This window comes from Phyllostomus hastatus, unplaced genomic scaffold (assembly GCF_019186645.2).
Source record: "Phyllostomus hastatus isolate PE091 unplaced genomic scaffold, TTU_PhHast_1.1 phas_contig_40, whole genome shotgun sequence".
NCBI classification, from domain to species: Eukaryota; Metazoa; Chordata; class Mammalia; order Chiroptera; family Phyllostomidae; genus Phyllostomus; species Phyllostomus hastatus.
This window is the reverse complement of record NW_025333872.1, coordinates 15354171-15366415: the sequence shown is the minus strand read 5'-3', so window position 1 is coordinate 15366415 and position 12245 is coordinate 15354171. Positions and strand designations below refer to the sequence as shown.

The window sequence follows — 12245 nt, the reverse complement described above, 5'->3', positions numbered from 1 at the left end:
TATTGCACCTTTTAAAGTTTGACTTTGACACTAACATTAAGAGATTTTACTTTTAAATATAAAAGTAGCTTAATGCATCCTGCAGAAAAGAGTATTCATCTCCACTCACAACTAAATAAAGATCTGTTTTTGCTAAAGCTTGGCTGTACTAAGAGAATACCACCTTGAATATTGCATGCAGGGCTAGATTTCTCTAAGGTGTTGGCAGTTGTGTTTTTATTTTGTCCTGAAGTGCTCTTTACAGCAATAGACCTTTCATTGCCACAGTTTTCACTTCTCACGTTTTCCAAGGAGTGGGCTTCCTGGATGTGCCCCAATAGTGGATTGTACTATTGATATAAAATTAAAATGAGCTTTAAATCTGTGTAGTCAACATATAAATAATTAAGAAGAATTTGTCTCAACCATATGCTAGCAGCGCTAGGAGTTAATATATGCATAAATATGCACATTTGAAATAGTTTCTGAACAAAGCACTACCATTTGGTACGGAATCTTCAAGGCCCTCCTATCTGTTTGAGGACCAGTGATTGCAAAACACTAAGAAGTGGGTGTAGAAATAATGAGAGCTGTGCTGGGGGGATTCTTTATGTAAAATGATATCCTGTACCACTGCCCTCTCCCAAAGGTCCAACCCTCTACAGAGACCCTGCACACTTTTTATTCTCTCCCTCTTCCACCTTGCTTTGTGCCCCTTCTCCAAAGTTAAAACTCGTGGCTGGGCAGGAGTGGGCAGTCGTGTTTTTAAATGAGACCGGTTCAGTTTTAGATGATGGAGGGATGTGTTGGAGGCTTGATGGAGCCTGTCTGAATTAGCAGGCAGAGATCTGTCTTCCTTGCTGAGGGAACTCAGCATTTACTTACAAAGAAATGGTTTTTCTCAGTGAAGTTCCTACCTACAGGATAAAGAACAGGTCTTGGGTTGAAAAAGGCATGTTATTTATTGACTGTTCAACATCCTCAAAGCCCATTGCATGCTTTATTCTCATTGCTTTTTGAGGTTCCTAATAAAGGTGGAAATCATGTTGATATTGAACCTTTAGAATTATCTTTATCATTTCCTTCATTTCCTTCCTCCTTTATGTCAATGAGTCATCAAAACCTTTGAAACGTGAGGTACATAGATCCCTCAGTCTATGTTTGAATCCAGAACCTCGCCCTTGCTCTCCTGCAGACTGGAGCAGCCTCTTACCTAGCCTTTCAAGCCTGGCTCTTAGTAAGTCCTCAGTAAATGTTTGAATGTCCCGAATGAATGAATGAATGAATGTTCTGAATGGGATGCTCCCTTTTCTGGAATCTTCAGCCTTCCTTGTCCATCTAATCTCTCTAAAACTTTTCAACTACCACTTCCATGTGCCTCTCCTTGCTTTGCCACCTGCAGTTCCTCCTCTAAAGTCTCTAAAATAATTTGTCTGATTTTTCAAGGCCTTTCATAATCGGCCTCACCCCTCCTATCTAAATCTCATTTTCAGTTTAGCACACACCTTTGTGCTCTATGGGGTTTGGTCTTCTTGCTATCCTGCTAAAGGAGCCAGGCTCTTTCTAGAAACTCCCTCTCTGCCCTCCACTCTCCCGTGCAAATCTTTGCCATCCTCTCAGGAGGAGCCTAAGTCCTACTTTTTTCATAATGTCTTCTCTGACTACTCATTTCTCTTCTCTTTCCTTAAAGTCTTAAAATACTTGTTTGTTAGCCCTTCCTTATACTGGCTGTATTGATCTCTAATTGGTTTAGGCTATTTTAAGCCTCTTTAGGGCAGGAGCCATATTTTATGCATGGTAATGTGGCATTGTGGGCTTTGGAGTCAGGCAGAATTGAGGTCAGGGCCTGACTCCACTTATTACTTATGTGGCCTTGTGGGATTGGCCCAGCATTAGTTTTCTCACATGTAAGCTGGGGGAAATGCTTCCCCCACTGATTGTGCTGTGAAGGCGACCTGGTGCCTAAATAGTGCCTCACCCCCAAACAGTGACTCGCAGAGGCCTGAGCAGGTTGCAAATATTTGGTTGATGTTTGTTGATTGACTTGTAGTAGACCACAGGTTGACTTAGCCTGGAGGCCCAGAGCATGGGCAGCCCTGCAGTGAAGCTTAGTGAGTGTTATCCTGCCCTTACTTAAAATGGCTTGAGCTTAGGTTATTCCTGGCTAGAGCTCTACTTCTGGGATCTGTTGCTGTTTTTCCTTCTGAATCTTGCCAGGAACACTACTGCCTTTTGAATTTTTTTTTTTGACTGCTTCTCTTGAGGCAGGCTCCTCCATTTCATTTCACAGGATCTTACTGAGTTAGAGTTTTACCTCTCTCGCTTTCCTATTTTTCTGCTTGTGGGGTATGTATGAGTATATGTGTATGTGGCAGGACTGCTTACCTGGCTCTTTCTTGGCAGAATTCTGAGTACAGTGACCTTTCTATATATGTTGATCTGTCAGTCTGTGAATAGTGTCTCACTTCATTGTAATTCTCTCAGCAGCAGTCTGACCAACGTGGCGTTCGGAGAAGGGTCTCTGACTAGAGTGTCAGAAATCTCCTATCTGTGGACCTCAGTGTTTGTGGTTGATGTGCTTGGCCGGAAGAATGTGCAAACAGAGGTGTGTACTGGGCAACTTACACATATACATTGTTTGAAGGTGATAGTGTAACCATGTCCTAGTCGTGGCTGTGCTTACCTTTGGAACACAGTTTTAACTTCCTTATCAATACACACATGTTCTAGAAAATTACCCCATAAAAATAATTTAGTGAGGCAAATCATTTTCTGGGGCAAATTATATTAAAGTGCCAAGAAAGTATTGTGGCAGGAAGGACTCAGATGCCTTTACTTGCAGCCAAAGAGGACGGTGAAGCAGCAGTAGGGGTTCCTCCCAACATGGTGAGGAAGGCAGACGTGGGCGCTCACACTCAGTCTCTGTGCCCAGTGAGGTGCTGTGCGATGGTAGGAGAATACTACCACTCAACAGATCCTAGAAAGATACGCAGTCCAGGCGGAAGGCTTCCATTCCTGACTTCCTTCCAAGGAAACTGAAGCATCCTTTCTCATTGAATAAATGCCTGATGCTCTATGCTTTGAAAGTGGAAACCTTCATGGAAAGAGTATTTGTGGTCAGACTCACTGGTGCAGCTGGAATTAAATCCTGTGTGTGCTGACTAGTGAAGTTGTCTCAGAGGATGAAGAAAGCACATTTTCAGAGATCTGTCACTTTTTTTATATGTGGCTCATAGTCAGCAATACATTCATATGGTTTTTTTACAAAAGGGAAAGTAGGGAGCATTTGATACATGTTTAATAGATTATTATTCACACATTAAAAAAATACTACTCTGAAGATAAGAATTCTGTTCCTATTAGTTGGGTCTCTAGATCTCATCTGTAAAGTGAGGGTGTTGGATGACTAAAAAGGTCCCTTACAGGAAAAAAATCTAATTTTATAGCCTGTAGTTTCCTCAACATTATGCTATGCCATGTTGAATTTAGGTTCTAGTGAACTTAACTTTCAATTGGTATTAATTAGCATTGTTATATGTTATCCTACTTTAAATGTTTCCTAGATTAAGTTTGTCATCCTGACTCAGCTTTTTTTTTTTATGGAAGGGCCACAGTAGGGCCTCACCTGTCACTTGGTGCCTTTTCCGCCATACTGGGGGCTCTTAATAGCCATCTGAGAGGTGTATAGTGATGGCCAGGAGCTGGAGAGCCCCATGTGTTTGTGGAACGGTCGATATGAGTCATCTTTTACCTTTCTGTAGGTATAGTACGACCTGCGATAAAGTGCTGATACCACATGACTATCCTTATGGTTACCGTAAAAGATAATGGCCTGGAAACCAAACAGGTGAAGAATTATGGTGTCCTGTCTAGCGATATGTTTGACACTCTCAGGAAAGTTACTATCTGCCTGAACTTGCTGTTCTCCAAAAACAATAGTTAATGGTTTTGTGGGCTTGGACACTGCCCTGAGTTTGAAAGTGAATTATGAAAGGGTGATTTAACTCAGACAAAACCGAGTGAGAAAAAAGTAAGCTATACGTGCTCACATGTTATTTAGCTGTTAAAAAGCATGCTTTCCTAAACCAGTGTAGAAATTTTTGGAAGGATTCATCATTTTTGTGCACTAGTCCCCATATGGTTGTACAACTTTGCAAAGGAGAGTGTGAGGGGGATGGCTGTGGGAGTGGGTTGCTGATACAGAAAATCACCTATAGGCAAAATAACCACTTATAAACCTGTAAGCTGATGATTCTTTAATGTATGCATTCAGCAAATCTTTACTGTGAACACTTATTTGTGCCAGCTGTACACTAGGTACTCAACTAGGTGCTAGGAATACAGTTGTGAGTATAACATTTCTGCCTTCAAATCACTTGTATTCTAGGGATAAACACAGTTCATACCTATAACCCTGTAACCTAGGGTTAGATGAGGGTTGCATGGAGAGGGCCAAAGCGTTTCTGCTTACTTGCAGTGTTTCTTCTGTTCCAGGGGCCACACACTGTGCCCTGCAGGCACATCCTGCCTGCTGCCTCTGTTCTAGAATAGAGTAGAAGTCCTGGAACACAGCCATGCCATTTATTTCCTTATCATCGAGGACTGCTTTTGTGCTGCAGTGGCAAAGTTGAGTAGCTGTGACAGAGACATGTAGCCCTCAAAGCCTAAAATATTTACTGGCCCTTACCAGAAAATGTTTGTCGCTCCTGTTCTGTGTTATTTTTACATTAAGCCTTTACTTCCTTGATATACATTTATTGATTTGTTTGTCGTTATACGTGCTAGTGAATCATCATCCATTGAAGTGAGATCAGCTCCTGAGTTAAATGTGCTACAACATTTGCAGGGCACTTGGCAAGTGCTCTCATCTGTTCCCCCTTCTTCACCTCACCCGGCCTTGCCCACCCTTGACTGTGGGGTGGCCATCAGGCAGACAGCAGGGACCAGGACTGTCACCACTCTCGACAGCCTTCTTTAAGCGCAGGGACTGTCAGTCACCCCAGCTCATCCACAGTTTCATGCAAATCAGGGCAAAGGTGTTCTTCCTCCAGCTCATTAACATTTGGCTCTCCTTGCAGTCCTTTCCAGTCCACAAAAGCCACAGAATGATGGCTTTTAGAAATAATGATGGCTTTTAGAAATAAAGAATGATGGCCTAGTTTAGAGATAATCTGCAAGTGATTGAAGACTTTGTTTTAAACTTTGGGGCATGGGCACCCTTTGGTATTGCAGAAGAAGCAATGGGATGTTGTGACGCTTTTCCAGGGGATTAAGGGCCCTAGTGCACAAGGAGTTCTTTTCTCAGAAACTGGGGTTGACAGAGGAGAGGGAGGTGAAGACCTGGAGCAGTTTCTGGGGAATGGAAGAGGTGCACCAGAGAACTGATCTTCTCTGTCTCACCACTGGATGCTGTTGTTGAAAGCACCTTTACTCCTTTGACAAGGTAAAGGCAGAGTGAGTTCCACATAAAGAAGGTTCTTTTGGCCTGGTAGCTGCTGTCCCCAGTATAGAGAAAAGCACTCATACAAGAAGCAAAATACTTAGAGAACATTTCTGTTAAAATGTATACATGGGAAGAAGAATTGTGCTCTAGAGAGAAAAAATATGAACCCATGTACTATTTCTAGTACCTTTTAAAAAGAAATTAACAGTATTAATTTACTCTTGTCAAGTTATGACATCCATGGACCTGGATTTTTATGTGTAATTAATTACATGCTGGTTAAGGTAAAAATGGCACTCAGAAGTGCCATGAGAAGGACCATTGAATGATTTTGCACGTGATCCAGTTTTCCTATGAGGACAGATGAAAGTAATGGAATCTTTTCAGTGTAAAACAATTAAGGCTAAGGGAGAAAGTTTCTCATGAGAGTCTTAATGGGTCATCAGGCTGGTAAGCCATAACTCTCAGGGAAGCCTGTGTTTGCAAAAAGTTTTCTGTCTCCTAGCTTAACAAAGGAGTAATAGTGGCCCTTAGTCAGTGCCTATCAGGATTTCAAAATACAGAACCACTACCGTGGTCCCTGGGCCCAGTCTCTGGTGTCCAGCCTGGGGATGAGCAGGGCACCCTGTTTGAGCAGATGCTTTTTGCCTACACTGAGGATTGTAGCTGAGGGGTTGGAACTGGGGCTGATCTGCAGGAAGTTTTCCTGAATGCTGCCTAGCCAGGAAACCATCGTCTACATTTCAAAGATAGGCTGGAACTCTTTGAAAGTGAAATAAAGTTGTATTTCTTTGTTAGTTAGGTAAAACCTTTCCAAAGGCCAAAGACCCTCTCTGACCACATTGAGGGGGCCTATTTGTTATTCTCTGAGACTCAGTGATTCCAGCATTGTGGTGGGAGGGCCCAGACAGCCTGCCTGCCTGCCTTAGCTTTTCTCTAGTATTTTACTGTTCTTCCATTTCAGAACTTCTGAACATTTCTGGGCAGGACAAACAATTTGATCAGCATTACTTTGCACATGAAGAACTAGAAGCACTGAGAGTTTTGAGATACTTATCAAGGGTGGTCCACAAGATAAATAGCAAAGACTAAAATTCGCATTTTGGCCAGTCAGACAGTCTTTGAGTAGTAACTGCTACATGCAAGCGGAGTATGAGGTGTGAGAACACAGAGAGGAAGGAGGCGTGGTGAGTGATCTGGCTGATGCGGGGGCGGGTCTGCCTGTCACTGACCACTGGAGAAGGTGTGGGGACATTGAGGTGGGGACAGGGCACTGAGGACACTATTAGCTGTGTCTGTGTAGGTTGGGGCAGGAGGCTTTGAAGAGTGATTGTTGTAGATGCTGAACTTTGGGGCCCAGCTGAGGCAGGGGGTACTTGTCCCTCTCTGAAAAAGAAGTGTTAAAACAGCCTGTAGCATACAGGGTCCCTCTGGGGAGTTCTCTTCTCTTTGCTAGCTTTCGTGTGTATTATGGGGAAAAAGAGAGAGAGAGACATCAACCTGCTGTTTTGCTTATTTATGCATTCACTGGCTGACCCTTGCATGTGCCCTGACTGGGGATCAAACCGGTAACACTTGGCATGTTGGGATGATGTTCCAATCAACTGAGCTACCTAGCCAGAGCCAATGACCCTTTTTTTTCTTAGACAAATGCAAACTTGATTCCTGGCACAGTCACAGAATCACAGAGCATTTGAGCAAGAAACCACTTAACTGCATCAAGTCCAATGTCCCAATTTTATAGAAAGTAAACCTAAGGACCAAGAGACTCAGAGTCAGAGGGGGTGGTCTGTGCCAACTGGGAACTGGGGCCCAGCCCCGCTTTGTCTGCATTCACTTTGCTTCCACTGCTGGGGAGGTCCCCGCTGGGCTCCCTGACTGATGTTTGTTTGTAGAATGAGGCCAACTAGAACATGGCCACATCGCTGGTTTCCATATTTGGACCCTGAGCTACAAAGTACTTCCTCTAATTCCTCTTATTCTCAGATCCTCAAAAGATTTCATAGTCTTTGGATCTTTTGCCGCCTTTCCCTTGAGTTTGGTTCAATCAGCCCGAGTTCCTGTCCCAGTCCCACTACTTGTTAGTTGTATAACCTGGGACAGGTGTCTCAGTTTCCTTGTCTATAAAATGGGGGGATGATGATAATAGTACTGGGGCAAGTTGCTTATGCCTCAGTTTCCTTATTATAAAATAGGGATGATAATAAAAACAGTACTTACCGGCTATCGTTGTAAGGATTAAATGGATTAATATATGCCAAGTATTATAATAGTACTGTATATATTGTAAGTACTAAAATTATTAATAGTAGCTTTTTGGCTTATTTGATATATTAGGAAGGTAAGTTATAGAGAGTGATTTATCCCAGTTAATTCTTTACCCCTGAGCGTGCTGGCCAATTCCCAAGCTAATGGATGGGCTGCTGCATTCCATTCCCTCCTCCAGCAGCCTTCCCTGCCCATACCAGGAGCTGTGAGTTCACGTGCTGTGCTTTCGGGGGCAGAGGAGGAAGTGTGAAGGCCTCGAGGAAGCTAGGTGTGTGCTTGTTAAGCAGTGAGGAATTGCTCTTTTAAATAAAGAACAATTTTTCTTTTCCTTCACTTTTTTCCAAACATGAGGTTTTTTGCTTTTTTCAGGTTGGTTTTTTTTAAGATGTAATCTTTATTATATTTTTTCTCATGATTATGTAGTCCTCTTCCCCTCACAGCTACCACACTGTTGTCCTTGGCCATGAGTCCTTTATCCTTTTTACTCAATCCCTCCACTCCTTAACCGCCCCCCTCTCCTGCTGACAGATTGTCTTTAGTTTGTCACCTTTTTTAAAAATACAGAATGTCCCATTAAATTTGAACTTCAAATAAACAATGAATTGTCATTTAGTATAATTATGCCCCAAATATTACATGGGACATAATTAGACTAATTGTTTTTTTATCTGAAATTCAGAGTTAACTGAGCATACTATATATTTTTTTAAGATTTTATTTTAGAGAAAGGGGAAGGGAAGGAGAAAGAGAGGGAGAGAACATCAATGTGTGGTTGCCTCTCGTGTGCCCCTTACTGGGTACCCAGCCCGCAATCCAGACATGTGTCCTGCCTGGGAATCAAACTGGTGACCCTTTGGTTCACAGGCCTGCGCCCAATCCACTGAGCCACACCAGACAGAGCTAGCTTGTCACTTTGGATAGCAGCATAGGGACAGAGAAATGTTTTTCTTCCAGTAAAGCAAGTGGCTGTCAAGGCATAAAAATAAATGACGACTAAAAAAATATTTGGAAGCTGAGAAGGAAATTATTTTAGGGACAACAGGGAGATGAGGGCTGTAGTGAGCTGGAGTTCATGCTCAGTGTAAAGGGATGGTGACTACCCTTCTCTAGCTTTTTGTCACCGAGCAAGGCTAAGGATCCCATGTTGTTAGTTCTTCAGTTTTCCCAGAGAAGCCCCAAATCTGGATTTCTATGTGAAATTTCCCGTTTTTAAATATAGATTCAAAACATACCTCTGAATTCAGTCCTCAAGCTGCCAGTTTGTAGTCTCTGGTCTACACAGTGTGAATCTCCACATGCTAAAGCCATATTCAGAGGTTTCAGCCACAGTTGTGAAGTCTTGTCCACTGTGCAAAATTGTAGAGAAATATTCTCTATATTTCAAAAAGGAATTTCGTTGTTCATTGGGTAAGTAAACATAGACTTCTGATTTCATTCCTAAAACATTTAATTTTGAATAAATGAAAACCACTGTTGCCTTAATTCAGATGATTGTATGGAAGTCTTGGGGACATTTTCTGATTTCCGTGGTTGCCTTTAACTTAAGCTCTGCTGCCATATGTAGTAAGTTTCACTATTGGTGACATACAGAGTGGGCCCTACATTGGACCCCATTTATTGTGCCAGGAGGGATCCCTGCATGATTCCCCCCTGCCCTGTCACAGGACTAGGAGAAAATTCCACAAGGTCACACAGCGTGAATTAAGGACTAGGTTCTTCAAGAGAAACTTTCAAATCAAGAGAGCAAGAAAGAGAGGCCTGGATGTCCCAGTTTCTCACCATCTTCATGGAGAGCTGTGCTGGCCCGCAGTGCTCTGTTGAACAGGTGGTGTGGGTATAATCAGATGATTTGCAGAGTCTGGGTTTAGGGGCCAGCTGTAGATAGCAGTTGTCTGCTAAAACCATCCCCCCTCGAATGTGGGGACCTTCAAGACCCACGAGAAGCTGGGTTTTGATAAACTCTGGGGAAAAGAACCCCCTTCCCAGCTGGCTAGTTGTGCAGACAACCCTGAGTGGTACCCAGGGCTACTTTTGGACACTCCTCCTTTTTGCAGGACAAAAGATTTGTAGTTAAACGTTTTTCCAAAATAGAAGCAGATAGTGGTAGGTGGAAAATTGAGCCTTAGGTCAATAGAGAATTCTTCTAATTTGTCTCCAGCTATACTAACCTTTTTCAGCTTTCAAAACCCTGCTTACTACAGATGATTGATCCATTAATTGATTGATTGATCTGTCTCTAGCACCTCCCCTATAGAATTTTGTGTCTTAAGTCAGTGTACACTTAGTCCACTGTTAATTAGGTCATATAACAAGAAATCTAAGGCAGATGTTTTCAGGGATCATGCAGCAGCCCCATGATATCATCCACCACTCAGCCTCTCCTCTCCCCGTTCCCGTTTCTCTTTCTTTTGTCCATCCTTAAAAGAAAATATTCTCATCTTTAGAGTGCACCCCTTATAGTCACCAGAAGGCTGCCTGAGCTGTAAATATCAGAATTATATAATCATGTTTAAGGCAGAAACTCAGGCCAACCTCTTTGTCAGCTGTCTTTATCAGGGAGTGGCTCCTTGTCAGAAGCTGTTGTCTTCCCTCATCAGCTCACTTTGCTTTCCATCTCGTCTGTCAGAGCCACAGCCTCGCTCCTACACAATTTTTAGTAGAAGTGGTATGGCTTTGCTTGGCTTAAGCTGATCAGAGTTTATGCCCATGGCTGTAGTAGGTGGCTGCCATCCCTTATTAGACTGAGGCTTGAATAAAATCAGGGTTCTATAACCTGAGCAAGAAGAGGAGAATGGCTCTTGCGTAGAGCAGCAATGGCCTCTCCCCCAACTCCTCCTTTTTCCCAGTGCATTGCCCGTCCCTCTGTTGTCTTCCCTGAGCCCTGAGTTTTTGTTCTTCACTTTCAGATCATGACATGAGTCATTGCATTTAGGCCACCACAGAAATGATGAACAGCTGAACAACACTGATCTCAAATGTGTTTGACCACTTCCTGCTGAGACACGCTCAGAATTGACTATGGGTAGAATGAAACTTCTTGTCTAATGCTAATTTGAATAATACCACTTCATTTTTTCTTTTTTTAGGATAGGAAATAACGCACTGGAGTAGAGAATAGAAAGTTCAGATAGTGGTCATGGTTCTGTAATTCATCCTTCTCCCTCATACCGCTTTGTACACTTGAAACAATTTTACCATGGCTTCCTAAGTTTTTTTACTTCTTTTCCTGTGTTTTTTTCAACTGCTCTTCCTGTGCATTCACTTAGACCCCTCAGTATGTTCTTTAATATTTCCCTTGAGGTTTGCCATCCGAAGTTGAGCAGTAACTCAGGCGTATATTGAGACTGTCATGTCCCTTGTTCTGGGGCCTTGGCCGCCAAGCTGGAGCACTCCAGAGAGCATATTCATGGAGTGTTCTGTGTGAATGGAGTGCCCCAGAGTTGTGCACTGTAGCAGCCTCGTTCCAGTGCTCCTGGGAAGAACCTCAGTAATGCACTGTTTGGAAACAAAACAGATCAATCTTAGAAGTACTTGTAGCTGCCCATGGAGCATCTCCAATGAGGGATTTTACACATACCTCAAATTTAGCACCTTAGAAGACAGAACTCATTGTCTCTGCACATTTCCAAATAATACATACACACACATTCTCTATTCCAAACCCAAGCCTGGGGCTCCTTCTGTTTCTAAGATTCATCCAGCCCAGTGTCTCTGTTCGGGCATTGGACGTATTTTACCTGGAATGTTTAGTGAGTACCTACCTCACTAGTCTCTTTACCTTTAGTTTCTCTGTTCTAACATCTGTTTGGTCTCCAGGAGGGATTTTCCTCATGTCATTTCCCTGCCTAGAAACCCTGGAGATCTTCCCTCTGCAGGTTAAAAACCAAACTCCTACATGGCAAATGTACATACCCCCTCACAACTGGGCCCCACCCTATGTTCCAGGCCATTCCTGCCATTTCCTTACTGTTGGCCGTGGGTCTTACACCCTGGCCCCGTCCTGCACCACGCTGGTTGCACATCAGAGTCCTCTGGAGAGCTTTCCAAACTACTGAAACTCATTCCCACCCTGACCTAACTCTTCTTTAATTAATTTCACTTTCAATTGCAGTTTATATTCAATATTATTTTGTATTAGTTTTAGGTCACCCTGACCTAACTGTTATAGGTGAAGCCTGGGCATCAGTATGTGTTAAAAGTTCCCCCAGGTGATTCTTTTTTTTTTTTAAAGATTTTATTTATTTATTTTTTAGAGAGGGAAGGAAGGGAGAAAGAGAGAGGGGGAGAAACATCAATGTGTGGTTGCTGGGGGTCATGGCCTGCAATGGAACCCAGGCATGTACCCTGACTTGGAATCGAACCTGCGACACTTTTGTTCGCAGCCCGCACTCAATCCACTGAGCCATGCCAGCCAGGGCCCCCCAGGTGATTCTAATGTTCAGCCAGGGAACAACCGCTAGGCTTTTGCCCAGTCGTGAACATACCAACCCCTGTACCCACCAACCTTCTGCACACAGCTTCCTCCATCTCATTCCTTTTTTCCTTTTGTGTATAT

The 12245-nt window shown here is 43.1% G+C and overlaps 1 protein-coding gene across 3 annotated transcripts in view; it reads left to right on the top strand.

Moving 5' to 3' along the window:
- CILK1 (ciliogenesis associated kinase 1) overlaps positions 1 to 12245 on the top strand; it is a 51927-nt gene that overhangs the window by 711 nt on the left and 38971 nt on the right. Inside the window, exon 2 of one of the 3 annotated variants that reach the window (XM_045843513.1) lies at positions 2467 to 2584. The exons of 1 other annotated variant lie outside the window; for it this stretch is intronic. The gene's annotated coding sequence lies outside the window, so the exon portion shown is untranslated. Of the gene's footprint in view, positions 1 to 2463; positions 2585 to 12245 lie in introns of all 3 variants that reach the window. One more of the 3 variants, XM_045843512.1, reaches the window with a different exon arrangement.